The sequence below is a fragment of the Neoarius graeffei genome, chromosome 25, assembly GCF_027579695.1.
Source record: "Neoarius graeffei isolate fNeoGra1 chromosome 25, fNeoGra1.pri, whole genome shotgun sequence".
Lineage (NCBI taxonomy): Eukaryota > Metazoa > Chordata > Actinopteri > Siluriformes > Ariidae > Neoarius > Neoarius graeffei.
In genome coordinates this window covers 19,448,144-19,463,257 of record NC_083593.1, presented here as the reverse complement: position 1 = coordinate 19,463,257, position 15,114 = coordinate 19,448,144, and positions in this window count along the sequence as shown.

Here is a 15,114-nt window from a genome sequence, read left to right as displayed (position 1 = left end):
TAGAATTTGGTAAAGAAAAAAATAAATATATTATTTACCCAGAGGGCCTCGGTCAGTACTTTCAAGACCTCGGTCATGGTATTTCGCTATAGGGGAGAGCGGGGTAAGATGAGCCAGGGGGTAAGATGAGCCACCCCCTGTTTCTAAGAAACAGTAAACAAATGTGATCATGTGACCACATTCAAAGGGGGGCGGGACCATTTACTTACACTTGTGGAGAGGAGCACCACATGTCAAACTAGGTGAGGGACATATTTATAAAAATGTGTTTTTGTGCTTTCTAAGTCAATTCCATGTTTGTCCACAGTGAAGATGATTGAGAGAAGACAAAAGTAGAATAATATTTAGACACATTAGGGTTAAGTTAGTGGCTTTCTAAGCTATGATATGAATGCTAATAAAAATACTTTTGATTAGCCTAATCCCCTTTATTAGCATTTTTCTACAAAATGGTGGCCACGGGGTAAGATGAGCCATTAGATGTGGGGCAAGTTGAGCCACTGGCTCAACTTACTCCATTGGTGGCTGAGCTTACCCAATATGGATGACACTTAAGTTTTCACATTTACTGGTCATATATGACAACAACATATATATATATATATATATATATATATATATATATATATATATATATATATATATATATATATGACATCAGATGAGGAAGACCAGTTGTTAGATGTGGGGGATTATGTTGTGGCAAAATACACAGGGAAGAAGAAAGTGCATTTCTTCATTGGCCAGATAATCAAATTGGATGTCTTCGAAATAGAGGCAAGATTTCTCAAAAGAAGCCGGTCATGCCATGGCTCTGCAAGAAAGCCAACCTTTGTCTTCAAAGAGAAAGATGAGGCTGTCCTGTCAAGACAGGATATTGTGAAAAAATTGCCCCGCCCCTTTACTGTTGGGGGGACAGCACGGAGGGAGAGGCAAATGGTGTTCCCTTGCAATTTGAACACTTGGAACATTGAATAATGATGAAATGATTGAATGATTGATGGAATGATTGCTGCATGTTTTAGCAATGTTTTAACCTACTGAAAGAAATAAGATTTTTTAGCACTGTTCTACTGTTTTAGTAATTTCTATAATATAGTATATCTCTCATTCCCTCTCTAACCATCCCTCTTTCTATCTATCTACGCATCTCTCTCTCTCTATCCATCTATCTATCCCTCCCTATCCCATCTCGTTATATCACCTCTCTCTTCATCTCCCCTTCTCTATGCAACGGCCCTATCCCCCACTTGATTGACTTGACTTGATTCATTGATTGCATTTCTAATAATAAAAGTTGTTTACTTTGTTAACCTAACATGTTTTGTGTTGGCTCAATTTACCCCACACAGTGGCTCATCTTACCCCGTGCATGGGGTAAGTTGAGCCACTTGACATTTTTTTTCAAGAGGTAATATCACTCTAACCATAAGAGCTTATCAATTATGTTTTGCTCAGATAGTAACAGTACACTTTGAAATTTGGTATGGTGTGTAGACTGGAAGCAAAAATGGCTTTAACATGTAGTTATGATGAAAAATGTAAAAAGTGGCTCATCTTACCCCACTCTCCCCTACAGACCTCCCAGCTGGTAAATAAGATATATGTATTTATATATCATATGTGACTAAGGCTGTTGATTTGGGGCATCGTGGCTCAGGTGGATAAGGCGCCATACCATAAATCCGGGGACCTGGGTTCAATTCTGGCCCGAGGTCATTTCCTGATCCCTCCCTGTCTCTCTCCTGCTCATTTCCTGTCTCTACACTGTCCTATCCAATAATAAAGGTGAAACCCCCCCCCAAAAAAAAAATATTAAAAAAAGGATGTTGATTTGCTTGTGCTACATCTCAAGCAAGGGATAGCATTAATTTCAGTGCGACTCTGACAGTTTGATGTAACCATAATACATCACTCTAAAATTCATGTTTCTGATTTTGTCCATATAAACCGTTTTACAAAACACTCCTTAAAAAATACACCTTTTCTTTTTAAAAGGTGTATTTTTTTAAACATTTGTCACATGCACACTTCAAGCACAGTGAAATTCATCCTCTGCATTTAACCCATCTGAAGCAGTGAACACACGCACACACACCCAGAGCAGTGGGCAGCCACACTAGAGCGCCCGGGGAGCAGTCAGGGGTCAGGTACCTTGCTCAAGAGCACTTCAGCCCAAGGCACAAAATTGCTGAGTTTAGCTTGTTGCAGTCAGGAAGTTTGGTTGGCATGACCCAAATTTGGATAATAATGGGGCTGCAGCATCGGCGTCGCCAGGGGTATTTTACTGGGGCACGTGCCCCAGTATAGATCTGTAGTGCCCCAGTAAAAAAAATCCAGTGACGAAACGCTCTGAATTTTAAACTTGGGAATAGCTGCAATTTAATTAATTCATAACGTGGGGTAGGCTAACCGATGCGCGAAGAAGACCATCTACAATGCTTTTACATTGGTAGTTTTGGCTGGCCTCGCGCACACTAAGCAATGTGAAAAAAGTGTGCGCGTGACATGAGTAACATCTTGGTTGCTATGGGGACCGCAGACTCCAGCAGCCCTCAGATGCAATGAAATTCAGAGCAGGGGAAACCATCTCTCCGTGTTTTTCAACTGTTTACAGGTTAGTAGACAGTAATTCCACTGTCATTTTTGTAACACACACACACACACACACACACACACACACACACACACACACAGTGGTGCTTTTAGAGGCTTTTGGATTGTGTTTAGAGATGTTCAATGCTGAAAATGCGTGTGCTTACAAAGATATGTTTGGTGATTTAAAAGGTATCAAGTGTGAATACTGTTGGCCATTAAGTACTCTTGGTTGAGTTTAAAAACTCGGCGGTGTTGTATTGTATGTTAATATGTTCTTTTACAATATTACCAACAGTATAAGTATTACATTGCTATTATCACAAATGTTGCAAATATTCATACTGTTATTATTAAATGATTGACCTGGATTCAGTGTCCTCGTAATCATTTTGAGTTTTACAGCTCTAGTGACTAGTTTTAAGCAGGCCGTTTCTAAATATAAATATCAATATATAAATATATATTACATAAAATATAATATATATTACATAAAATGTAATATATATTATATAAAAAATATAAATATAAATATAAATATAGTGCAAAATTTTTAGCTCGCGCGCTTCGCGCGCTCGCATACATTTCCTGTGCCCCTTTTGTGCCCCAGTATGGTCTTGGGTCTAGTGACGCCCCTGGGCTGCAGCCCTGAAATATTGTTCATATTTAACTTAATTTATAATTTAGCTGAAGCTTTTATAGTTATATTTCTGTATTAACTATTAGCACTGTATTACAGTCAACAACAAAGAGCAGAAAGTAAGTGCGTAAAAGTTTAAGTGCTTTTGTTTAAAGGCAGTGGTCTTTATGCTTTTGAAAAACCTTGTCTCGGACACCTCTATTTGAACATGTGATTAATTAGGTAATGTAGGTAATTTTGATAACCTGAAAGGGCAATCCAGAAAACCAACTTAAGGAACTGCATAATCAGAGTAAGAATTCCCTGCATAAGTATTTACATATCCGTTTAACAGAAAAACATCCATCCATCATCTGCAACCACTTATCTTGTACAGGGTCACGGGCAAGCTGGAGCCTATCCCAGCTGACTATGGGTGAGAGGTGGGGTAAACCCTGGACAAGTCGCCAGGTCATCACAGGGCTGACACATAGAGACGAAGAACCATTCACATTCACACCTATGGTCAATTTAAAGCCACCAATTAGCCTAACCTGCATGTCTTTGGACTGTGGGGGAAATCGGAGCACCTGGAGTAAACCCATACAGACACGGGGAAAACATGCAAACTCCGCACAGAAAGGCCCCCATCAGCCACTGGGCTTGAACCCAGAACCTTCTTGCTGTGAGGCGACAGTGCTAACCACTACACTACCAAAACAGAGATATCAAAAAACTTAATTTAATTATCAAAAAAATCAAACCTGTTTTAATTATCATTATATAATTGTCATTGTAATACATTTCTAGGTAAATCCTTTCTCTAGACTTGCTTCCTACAGTTTTATTTCAGAAAAGAAAATGCATTAATATCAGTGGCAAATAAGCCACAAATCATTTGATGGATTACTGTTTCTGATTGAAGTCAGAAAGATTTAAACTGGGGTTTTGTTGTTGTTGTTGTTATTGGACTGAAAGCTTTTTTGACTGAGTCATTACTCATGTGTGTTAAAGCTGAGTCAGAACCCTGTGGTGTCTGTTAATAATTATGACTCTTGTCTCCAGGTCCTTATATTTCCTTGGATGTCTGGTGGAATGCCCAAAGTAAAATAAAAAGGAGGATTCTATAGCTTGGCTTAAGATAAATTTCAAACACTGAAAATCTTCCCATTAGAAATGAATCAATTTGAGATTGGTTTCTTTGGCTTAATTTTTTTTATTTTAACTATGGTAAAATATACTGACAATATATAAACATACTTCTGAATGTGAAATATAGCATTAGAGTGAAGATAAGAAGATGAAAACAACTTCAGCATTTTTGAATAGGCTTAACTGATTGTGAGGAATGTTGTTCATACATTTTTGTTCTTATACACTTTGTTGCGACCTAGGATCCACTATTTCCAGCAATGGTTCCACTGATAAAGAACTTAATGTCAGGATCGGTCTAGCATCGAGTGCTTTCAACACACTCAATAACATTTGGAAGAACAGAGGGATATCATTTGATGCCAAGATCAAAATATAACATACGTATGAATGTGGAGTTATTACAACACTTCTCTACAGCTGCCGTCTCCTTTATTTTGGGCATGTGGCACAATTTGTCAGATGTCAGACTCCCTAAATACCTGCTAGATTGGGTTCCCGCTGAAGACTAAACATCCTGAAGACATTGGGTAATGATTTTTAGCTATATCTAGGAGAGCATTACAATATTGTGATGGGGAAGCTTTGTGCATTAGATGGCACTAAATGGCCCCGAATCCTATGTTCCAGCAAAGAACAATTAAGAGATTGTGAGCAGGCAGACCCATCGCAAGACGGATGAGGACCTGACCAAGGTACAAGGTAGTCTGGCTAACGCGACTTCAAAGCTCTACGAGCTCGCAACAGGCCCTCGTGTTGCATCACGCTTAGGATGGGCGGGCCCAGGCTAGGTACAAGGTACAGTTTGTTGATTAGAATTCTACCTACTTCAATCAGAAGTGCTGGATGCTAATGGAGTCTGTGGCAGCCGGGGCATGGTCAAGCGTTGGTCTGTGAACGGAGGGCGGAGTCAGGGAAGGTAAGTGGCAGAATCACTACACCTGATGTTAGTTAACCTGTGTTTGTGTGTCTTCCCCAGTGACCACGCCCTATAAAAAGGAGAGAGAGAGCAGAGGAAGGGAGCTCTCCCCAACCAGAATGCTTGTGTGTGTGTGACTGGGAGAGTAGTAAAATAACAGCTGAAAAGCTAAAATAAAGAGTTTGAGAACTCAGTTCTGGCCTGCCATGCTTCTGTGCTCCACCCACCTTAAATGATTGCAACAGTGGTGCCAAAACCTGGGACCGAGTACAGAAGAGAACAGCCTCATGGAGTCCTCCCCCTTCCAGGACCTGATCCATGCCCTCGCCACGGCCCAACAGAGCCAGCACCAGGTGCTGGTCACCCTCCGGAAGGAGCAGGAACAACAGTTTGAAGCCCTGGTGCTGGCGCAGCAGGAAGATCGCCAGGCGTTCCGGCACCTGCTCGCGTCGGCGGGGTCCACCATCACCATCGCCGTGGACCCTCCCCACCTCACCCTGACGAAGATGGGTCCGCACGATGACCCCAAAGCCTTCCTCACTCTGTTTGAGCAGGCAGCAGAGGCATGGGGTTGGCCGGTGGAACAGCGCGCGGCGCGCCTCCTCCCCCTGCTAATGGGCAAGGCGCAGCTGGCTGCGCTACAGCACCCCGCTGACAGCCAGCTGGCCTACGCCGACCTCCGCAGGGCCGTCCTCCAACGTGTGGGGCGCACCCCGGAGCAGCAACGGCAGTGCTTCTGCGTGCTGCGCCTGGAGGAGGTTGGCCAGCCGTTCGCGTTTGGCCAGCAACTCCAGGACGCCTGCCGGCGGTGGCTGAAGGCCGACAACCACGGCGCCGAGGGAATCATCGACCTGGTGGAGCTGGAACAGTTCATAGCCCGACTTCCAGAAGGAGCAGTGGAGTGGGTCCAGTGCCATCGCCTGGCGTCGCTGGATCAGGCCATCGAGCTGGCGGAGGACCATATGGCGGCTGTTCCAACAGCAGGACAGTGTGTCTCCTCTTCTCCCCTCTCTTCTCTCTCTCTCTCCCCTTCTGCTTCCCGTCCTCACCCCATTCCCCCACCGTGGAGGCGGGGGCCGGCTCCACCCCAGCCGGCCCGCTGCACCCGCGGTGCCCTACCGTTTCCTACTTCCATGTCTGTGTCTTCCCCCCCCCCTCAGGTGAGTGAGCTCCAAAACACTGGTGCAGAGAGAGAGCCTGGGCCGGTTTGCTGGAGCTGCGGGGAGCCGGGGCACCTCCAGCATCAGTGCTCGGCGATGGAGGTGGGCGCGGTGGTCTGGATCCCCGATGTGCCAGGGACCGCCCTCGATCGGGCCGGAGTGTATTGCATACCGGTGAGTATCCAAGGGGATATGTATCAGGCTTTGGTGGGCTCTGGCTGTAATCAGACCTCAATCCACCAAAGCCTGGTGCAAGACGAGGCATTGGGGAGAGCACAATTGGTGAAGGTGTTGTGTGTGCACGGGGATGTTCACAACTACCCTTTAGTGTCAGTCCACATTCTATTTCGAGGGGAGAAATTTAGAGTAAAGGCGGCGGTTAATCCTTGCCTTACCCACTCAATAATTTTGGGGACTGATTGGCTGGGATTTCGGGAGCTAATGAGTCATTTAGTGAAGAGTGGGTCCTGCTGTAGTTTAGCGGGGGGAGGTCCCGGTGTGGCATTGGCGGGAGCAGCTGTCACAGAGCCATCTACATCATCACCGCGTCAGAGTGAGGAGCAGCAGGCTCCTCCTCCCTCTCTTGGGGAATCCCTTGTGGATTTCCCGTTAGAGCAGTCGCGAGACGAGACTCTGCGGCATGCGTTTGACCAAGTGAGAGTAATCGATGGTCAAATGCTCCAACCAAATGCCACCCCGTCCTTCCCCTATTTCTCCATTATGAGGGATAGATTATACCGAGTGATGCAGAACACTCAGACTAAGGAGCCAATAACACAACTTTTGATCCCAAAGAGCCACTGGGAATTGGTATTCCAGGTGACTCACTTTAATCCCATGGCTGGACACTTAGGGCAAGATAAGACACTAGCCCAAATAATGGCCCGGTTCTATTGGCCAGGGATTCGCGGCGATGTCCGTAGGTGGTGTATGGCATGCCGCGAATGCCAGTTAGTAAATCCAGCGGCCATCCCCAAAGTGCCTTTGCGCCCTCTACCATTAATCGAGACCCCCTTCGAAAGAATTGGGATGGATCTCGTCGGGCCATTAGATTGGTCAACACGAGGGTATCGCTTTATTTCAGTTCTGGTGGACTATGCAACGCGATATCCGGAAACAGTGCCGCTTCGCAATATCTCCGCACTTAGTATTGCGGAAGCACTATTCCACGTCATCTCCCGAGTTGGAATCCCCAAAGAGATTCTGACTGATCAGGGCACTACGTTTATGTCACGCACACTGCGTGAACTGTATGGGTTACTAGGAATCAAGCCGATCCGCACCAGCGTTTATCACCCGCAAATGGACGGCTTAGTTGAACGGTTTAATCGCACCCTCAAAAACATAATTAAAAAATTTGTAAGTGAGGACGCACGTAACTGGGATAAATGGCTCGAGCCCCTGCTTTTTGCAGTGCGAGAGGTCCCACAAGCCTCCACGGGGTTCTCCCCGTTCGAATTATTATATGGGCGTAAGCCGCGTGGCATCCTAGGTGTGCTGCGGGAAAATTGGGAGGAGGGACCTTCCCCGAGCAAAAATGAAATACAATACGTTATTGACCTGCGTGCAAAACTCCACACACTCACACACCTAACCTAGGAGAATTTGCGGCAGGCTCAAGAATGGCAAATCCGCCTGTATGACAGGGGCACGCACCTTAGGGAGTTCGCACCGGGAGATAAAGTGCTCATGCTGTTGCCCACGTTGAGCTCCAAATTGATCGCCAAGTGGCAAGGACCATTTGAGGTCACACGGCGAGTCGGGGATGTCGACTATGAGGTGCGGCGAACCCAGCCGCACCCACCTCATAGAACACCACATTGAGACACCCCCGGGGGTGGTAGTGTGCAGCCACCCTTACAGACTGCCTGAACACAAAAAAAAGGTGGTTCAGGAAGAACTCGAGGCCATGCTCGACATGGGCATCATCGAGGAGTCCCACAGTGACTGGAGCAGCCCGGTGGTCTTGGTTCCTAAGGCCGACGGGTCGGTCCAGTTCTGTGTGGACTACAGAAAAGTCAAAGCGGTGTCTAAATTCAATGTGTACCCAATGCCTCGTATTGACGAGTTGCTTGATCGACTAGGCATGGCTCGTTTTTATTCGACACTGGATTTGACAAAGGGATATTGGCAGATCCCCTTGACTCCATTATCCCGAGAGAAAATGGCCTTTTCCACACTGTGTGGCTTACACCAGTTTGTCACACTTCATTTTAGGCTGTTTGGGGCGCCCGCTATGTTCCAGCAGCTTATGGATAGGGTCCTCCACCCCTATGCCACCTATGCGGCTGCATACCTTGACTACATTATTATCTATAGTAATGACTGGCCACGGCATGTACAACACCTGAGGGCTGTCCTTAGGTCGCTGAGGCAAGTGGGTCTCACAGCCAACCCGAAGAAGTGTGCGATTGGGCGGGTGGAAGTACGGTATCTGGGCTTCCACTTGGGCAATGGGCAGGTGCGTCCCCAAATTAATAAGACGGCAGCGATTGCAACCTGCCCAAGGCCCAAGACCAGAAAGGGGGTGAGACAGTTCCTGGGGCTGGCTGGCTACTATCGTAGGTTTATACCTAATTATTCGGACATCACCAGCCCGCTGACTGATCTCACTAAAAAGGGGGCACCAGATCCGGTCCAGTGGACGGAGCAATGCCAGCGGGCTTTCTCTGAGGTAAAGGCTGCACTGTGTGGGGGGCCACTATTACACTCCCCTGACTTCACTCTCCCCTTTGTTTTGCAGACGGACGTGTCGGACAGGGGGCCGGGGGCTGTCCTGTCCCAGGAGGTGGAGGGGGAGGACCGCCCAGTGCTGTACATCAGCAGGAAGCTGTCGGTGCATGAGGGCCACTACAGCACTATAGAGAAGGAGTGCCTTGCCATCAAGTGGGCAGTCCTCACCCTCCGCTACTACCTACTGAGACGCCCTTTCACCCTCTGTTCGGACCACACACCCCTTCAGTGGCTCCACCGCATGAAGGATGCCAATGCGCGGATCACCCATTGGTATCTGGCACTCCAGCCGTTTAAGTTCAAGGTGATCCACAGGCCGGGGGCGCAGATGGTCATGGCGGATTTCCTCTCCTGTCAAGCGGGGGGGGGGGAGTTGGCTGCAGGCCGGACGGCTCACCGGCCTGAGTCGGGCGGTGGGGGTATGTGGCAGCGGGGGCGTGGTCAAGCGTTGGTCTGTGAACGGAGGGCGGAGTCAGGGAAGGTAAGTGGCAGAATCACTACACCTGATGTTAGTTAACCTGTGTTTGTGTGTCTTCCCCAGTGACCACACCTTATAAAAAAGGAGAGAGAGAGCAGAGGAAGGGAGCTCTCCCCAGCCAGAATGCTTGTGTGTGTGTGACTGGGAGAGTAGTAAAATAACAGCTGAAAAGCTAAAATAAAGAGTTTGAGAACTCAGTTCTGGCCTGCCGTGCTTCTGTGTTCCACCCACCTTAAACAAATGCAACAGTCATTCACTAAAATAATGAAATTAACAAATTGAAACTGGTGGCACGGTGTTGTCGTGGTTAGTACTGTCGCCTCACAGCAAGAAGGTTCTGGGTTTGAGCCCAGTGGCCGACAGGGGCCTTTCTGTGTGGAGTTTGCATGCTCTCCCCGTGTCTGCGTGGGTTTCCTCCGGGTGCTCCGGTTTCCCCCACATTCCAAAACATGCAGGCTCGGTTAATTGGTGGCTCTAAATTGACCATAGGTGTGAATGGTTGTTTGTCTCTATGTGTTAGCCTTGTGATGAACTGGTGACTTGTCCAGGGTGTATCCTGCCTTTCACCCATAATCAGCTGGGATAGGCTCCAGCTTGCCCGCGACCCTACCAGCGTTAGGGTTTTGCTGGGATTCGAACCTAGTTCACTGGTGTGATAATCCAGCAAACCCCCACTAGGCCACCAGGGGGATGACTCAAATGCAGAGGCGTGAGGCGGAAGTAGAAAAAGTATCAAAAGGTTTATTTACAATATTTACAAAAAATCCAAGAAGTATAATCCAAAACGCTCAGAAGATCTTAAGGGAAAAAAATTAAAAAATCCAAAAGTTCAAAGTCAATACAAAAGTCAAAAAAACTAGAAAAGAAAAGGCAAAAATACCAAACGCTCAGAAGATTCACAAAGTCAAAAAACAAAATCCACAAAGTCCAAAAGAAAGCAAAAATACAAAGAACACAAGGACATGGACGAGGAAATCGGAACAGAGGTAACTGGAGCTTAAACATAACAGCACAAAGACTCCGTGACAAGAGGACTGAACTCAGGGGGTATAAATACACAAAATAAATTGGAAACAGGTGACACTAATGAAAACAGGCAATCAACACCAACCCAAAACACAGGACACAGTGGCGACCTCTAGAGGCCAAAACAAACATAGACAAAAAACAGGAAATAACAGCGGCCTCTAGAGGCCAAAACAGTCCCAGTCCTAACAGGACCACCCCCCCCCCCCAGGAGCGTCTCCTGACGTTCACAGGGCGATCCGGATGGGCCGAATGGAAGTCCCGACACAGTTCTTTATCTAAGACATCCCGAGCGGGAACCCAGCAGCGCTCCTCAGGACCATAGCCCTCCCAGTCCACAAGATATTGCAGCCCACCGCGGACCCGGCGGGAGTCAAGCAGGCGATGCACGGTGAACACAGTCTGACCCTGGAAGATGCGGGGGGGGGTTCCTAGGGGCAGGGGCATACGTGGACTTCAGTACGGGCCGCAACAGGGAAACATGGAATGTGGGGTTGATCCTCAGAGTCCGGGGCAACTGGAGCTGGTAGGAGACAGGGTTCACCCTGCGCACCACCTTGAAGGGGCCAATGTAGCGAGGAGTCAGCTTGTGGTTCTCCACCCGCAGCGGAAGGTCCTTAGTGGACAGCCAAACCCGCTGCCCAGGGCGGAAAGCATGGGCAGGTCTTCTATGGCGGTTGGCCTGAGTCTGGTTGGTTCTGGAGGTCTGGATGAGGGTCTTCCTGACCTTGCTCCAGGTCTTGCGACACCGTCTCACATATTGGTTGACCGAGGGCACCCCCGCGTCACCAACCCAAAACACAGGACACAGTGGCAACCTCTAGAGGCCAAAACAAACATAGACAAAAAACAGGAAATAACAGCGGCATCTAGAGGCCAAAACAGTCCCAGTCCTAACAACCAGGGCTTTACATTAACTTTTTTGCTCACCGGCCACTGTGGCTAGTGGTTTTCCCGAGTCACTAACCATTCAGCCTTTTCACTAGCCACAATTTTGTTGCCAGGAAATCGAAGTTTTTTATTCACCATGATACATTAAAGTTCGGAAGATCTAGATTTAATTATGAATGGCAGCTTATAATGTATCTCTACAGTAGCACTCAAGTATTCAGTGCTGTTAAGGTAGCTCCCTATATGAAAACATGCAACCAATTCAGACAAAAATATAAACAGAGTATTCTGTTTATTGAACTCAAATTCAAGCCCCTTACAATATGAAATATCGTATAATATGAAAAATAACATTCAGTACAACTGAATTGATTCTAATATTAAAAGTGCAATTCAAAACATTTATCACTGAAAAACATTTGATGTTTTGATATGCAAGTATTATGTGTATTATTATGTACATTATGTATTATCTATTAATAGTGTGTGTGTGTGTGTGTGTGTGAGAACATGTGTAGAGAGAGGCATTAAATGTCCTCGTTACATTCATCATCAGATGAGTCTGAATGGTCCATGAAAAATGGTCTTCGTGACCTGAGGCTTCCAGCAGGCCATAAGTTGATAGCTGGGGTGGGATCAACTTCTTTCCAATCATGTGAACGATTCTAAACAGCAGCTCCATCCTCTCCAGCTCAGCCAACTTCATGACAACCAGGGACTGAAAGCAATGCTGTCCTGTAGTGACCAGCCATCTTTGCCTGTTTTGATGTTATAGTACCGATGTGTGCATTTGACTTTTCGTGGTCCTTTATAGTTTCGAGTTTAAAATTACTGGTGCCTGTCTTTGCCAGACTTTCTACAGTCTTCGCAGTACATGGTATTTTCGGTTTTGCTATGAACTAGCCAATCTCACCCGAACTTCCATTTGTCATTGAACTGTCTTATCTTCCTATTAGCGTCTTGTTCATCTCCATGGCTGCAGCCAGCTCTGAGGCCCCCGCAGTCCGGACCTCGGTCATTTTTAAGAGCTGAAAATACATGTGTACGCTAAATATTCAATTGGATAAAAAATAAAGAATAACATTAAAACGTCTCCGTAAAAATTGCATTGTTAATGATGTTAAATGTTGATTCTGTCTCTGTTTGGTGTGCACGGCTCTGAGACCAAGAACACAAAAGCGAATGAGCGCACGCGCGACTCGGGGGAGGAATGCAGTGCAGGAGACACAGGGTTTCCATGGTAACCATCAGCGCACTTTCATGAAGCTGTTAAATTTACATTTTCGAACTTCGTAGTCAGCTGGGATAGGCTCCAGCTTGCCTGCGACCCAGTAGAACAGGATAAAGCGGCTAGAGATAATGAGATGAGATGAGATGAGATGAAAAAATAAATATATTATTCCCCAGCTTAAGGTCAGTCCGTATCGTGAAATACCGTGACCTCGGCCCAGAGGCCTCGGTCAGTATTTTCAAGACCTTGGTCACGGTATTTCACGATACGGACCCCCCCAGCTGGTAAATAATACACACACACACGACGGTACTGTTCCGTCCCGGGTTATGAGAGATGCGTTACACTGATTCTGACAACATGATGACATCGTGGCTACAGCCTACAAAAAAAAAACCCTTACGAATGAGTAGGTATGCCTTTTCGACCAACAGGGAACAGGTTCTTGAACCAATTCCATTCAGGATTCTTTGAACAAGAACAGAATCTGTTCTCTGTGGGTCGAAAAGGGGTAACGTCCCAGTTCAGTTATACTAAACATAGGCACTAATGGAACGCTGCTCAGCCAATCAAATTAGTGAGTCTGTATATTACTGAACTGTTGTATAATTAGTTAATTAACTGATTATAGCTGAACCAGGGGAAAATGGTGCATTCCAGGACCACATTCAGGAACCTGTGGTGTAAAGAGGAGCTCAAGAGGAGCTCATATGACTCTCTGAGCAGATCGGGTTTACTTTTCAGGTTTACTCCGTACTACATGTGCAGCAGCGCAGTTGTAGCCTGCCTTGTTTGTGATTTTAAAAATAAATCATTCGATAAGCCACAGCAATAGAGTGGAAAGTTTCAACTCATGTTTGCCTTGGATAACTTTGCCTAAAACATGGTGATGTATACTGATTTTTTTTCCCAGAATTTTTTTTTTTTTGTGTAGGTGTAACGGATGCCAGATTGTTAATGAATCTTAGTTCCATAGGCTACATGGTTAGGGTATCTTTTGTCCTCATTGCTTGGGCCAGATCAAACCATTAAACAAGCTTAAATTATTCTTACTCTTCCCACATACATGATTTTTTTTTTCAAAACTGATGATATTCAGTTCAAACACCATTAAAAGTAATTTCAGGAATAGATCTCGTGTGATGTGTACGGTAATTCACCCCCTCATTTAAATATGGCGAACATTTTTCGGCGTGCGCTTTGCGCATCACGGACCTCGGTGATTTTAAAATGCTGCTCCAGCCCTGCTCATCTCTTCCCCTTTTTCCCTGAGCAGCAGGGTTTGAAACTCCAGCTATATGCCGCCACATAGTGCGCTTGTCAGTCGTCAGCAACTTTGTTGCTTCGTTCATTAACCGCAAGTTACCGTATCTGAGACGTTTTATCTGAGACGTTAACGAATGTTCTAAACAATTCAAACATGTCAGAATGTTTATGCAGGTGCTCATGGGAGTTGTAGGCACGTAATATTACATTGCAATGTGTTTATTATATAAGATGCCTTCAGAGAAAACTATAATTAAAATATATTGTCATACCACAGAATAAACCACCCGCCAAAGTGGTTTGTGAGACTAAAGTTATTACCCGCCAAAGCCGAATTTTACCCGCATTTGGCGGGTGGGCAGGTGCTAATATAAAGCCCTGGACCCTACACAAGATAAGCGGTTATGAATAATGGATGAATGGACATACTGAAATGCTTGAAAAACAGTCCAGTTTAGAGATACTATATGGTGTTCTGCTGAAATTGTAATAAATAAAACTGTTGAATATGAGGGTTGGACAGTGGTGTAATGGTTAGCACTGTCGCCTCACAGCAAGAAGGTCCTGGGTTCGAGCCGAGCGGCCGGTGAGGGCCTTTCTGTGTGGAGCTTGCATGTTCTCCCCATGTCTGTGTGGGTTTCCTCCAGATGCTCCAGTTTCCCCCCACAGTCCAAAGACATGCAGGTTAGGCTAATTGGTGGCTCTAAATTGACCGTGAGTGTGAATGGTTTTTTGTCTCTATGTGTTAGCTCTGTGATGACCTGGCGACTTGTCCAGGGTGTACCACACCTCACACCCATAGTCATCTGGGATAGGCTCCAGCTTGCCTACGACCCTGCACAAGATAAGCGGCTACAGATAATGGATGGATGTTGAATATGAACCTGCTGTAATGCCCTCAGAATTTATTAACATGTGTGTGGTGTACCATATACGGGTACATACCCTCAACTTTCCACATCTCACAATGTCTTCATTGCTGCAATGATACATTTGCATGTAAAATTTGTGAAAAGTTTAGACAGCTAATCTTTCCTTTTAAAT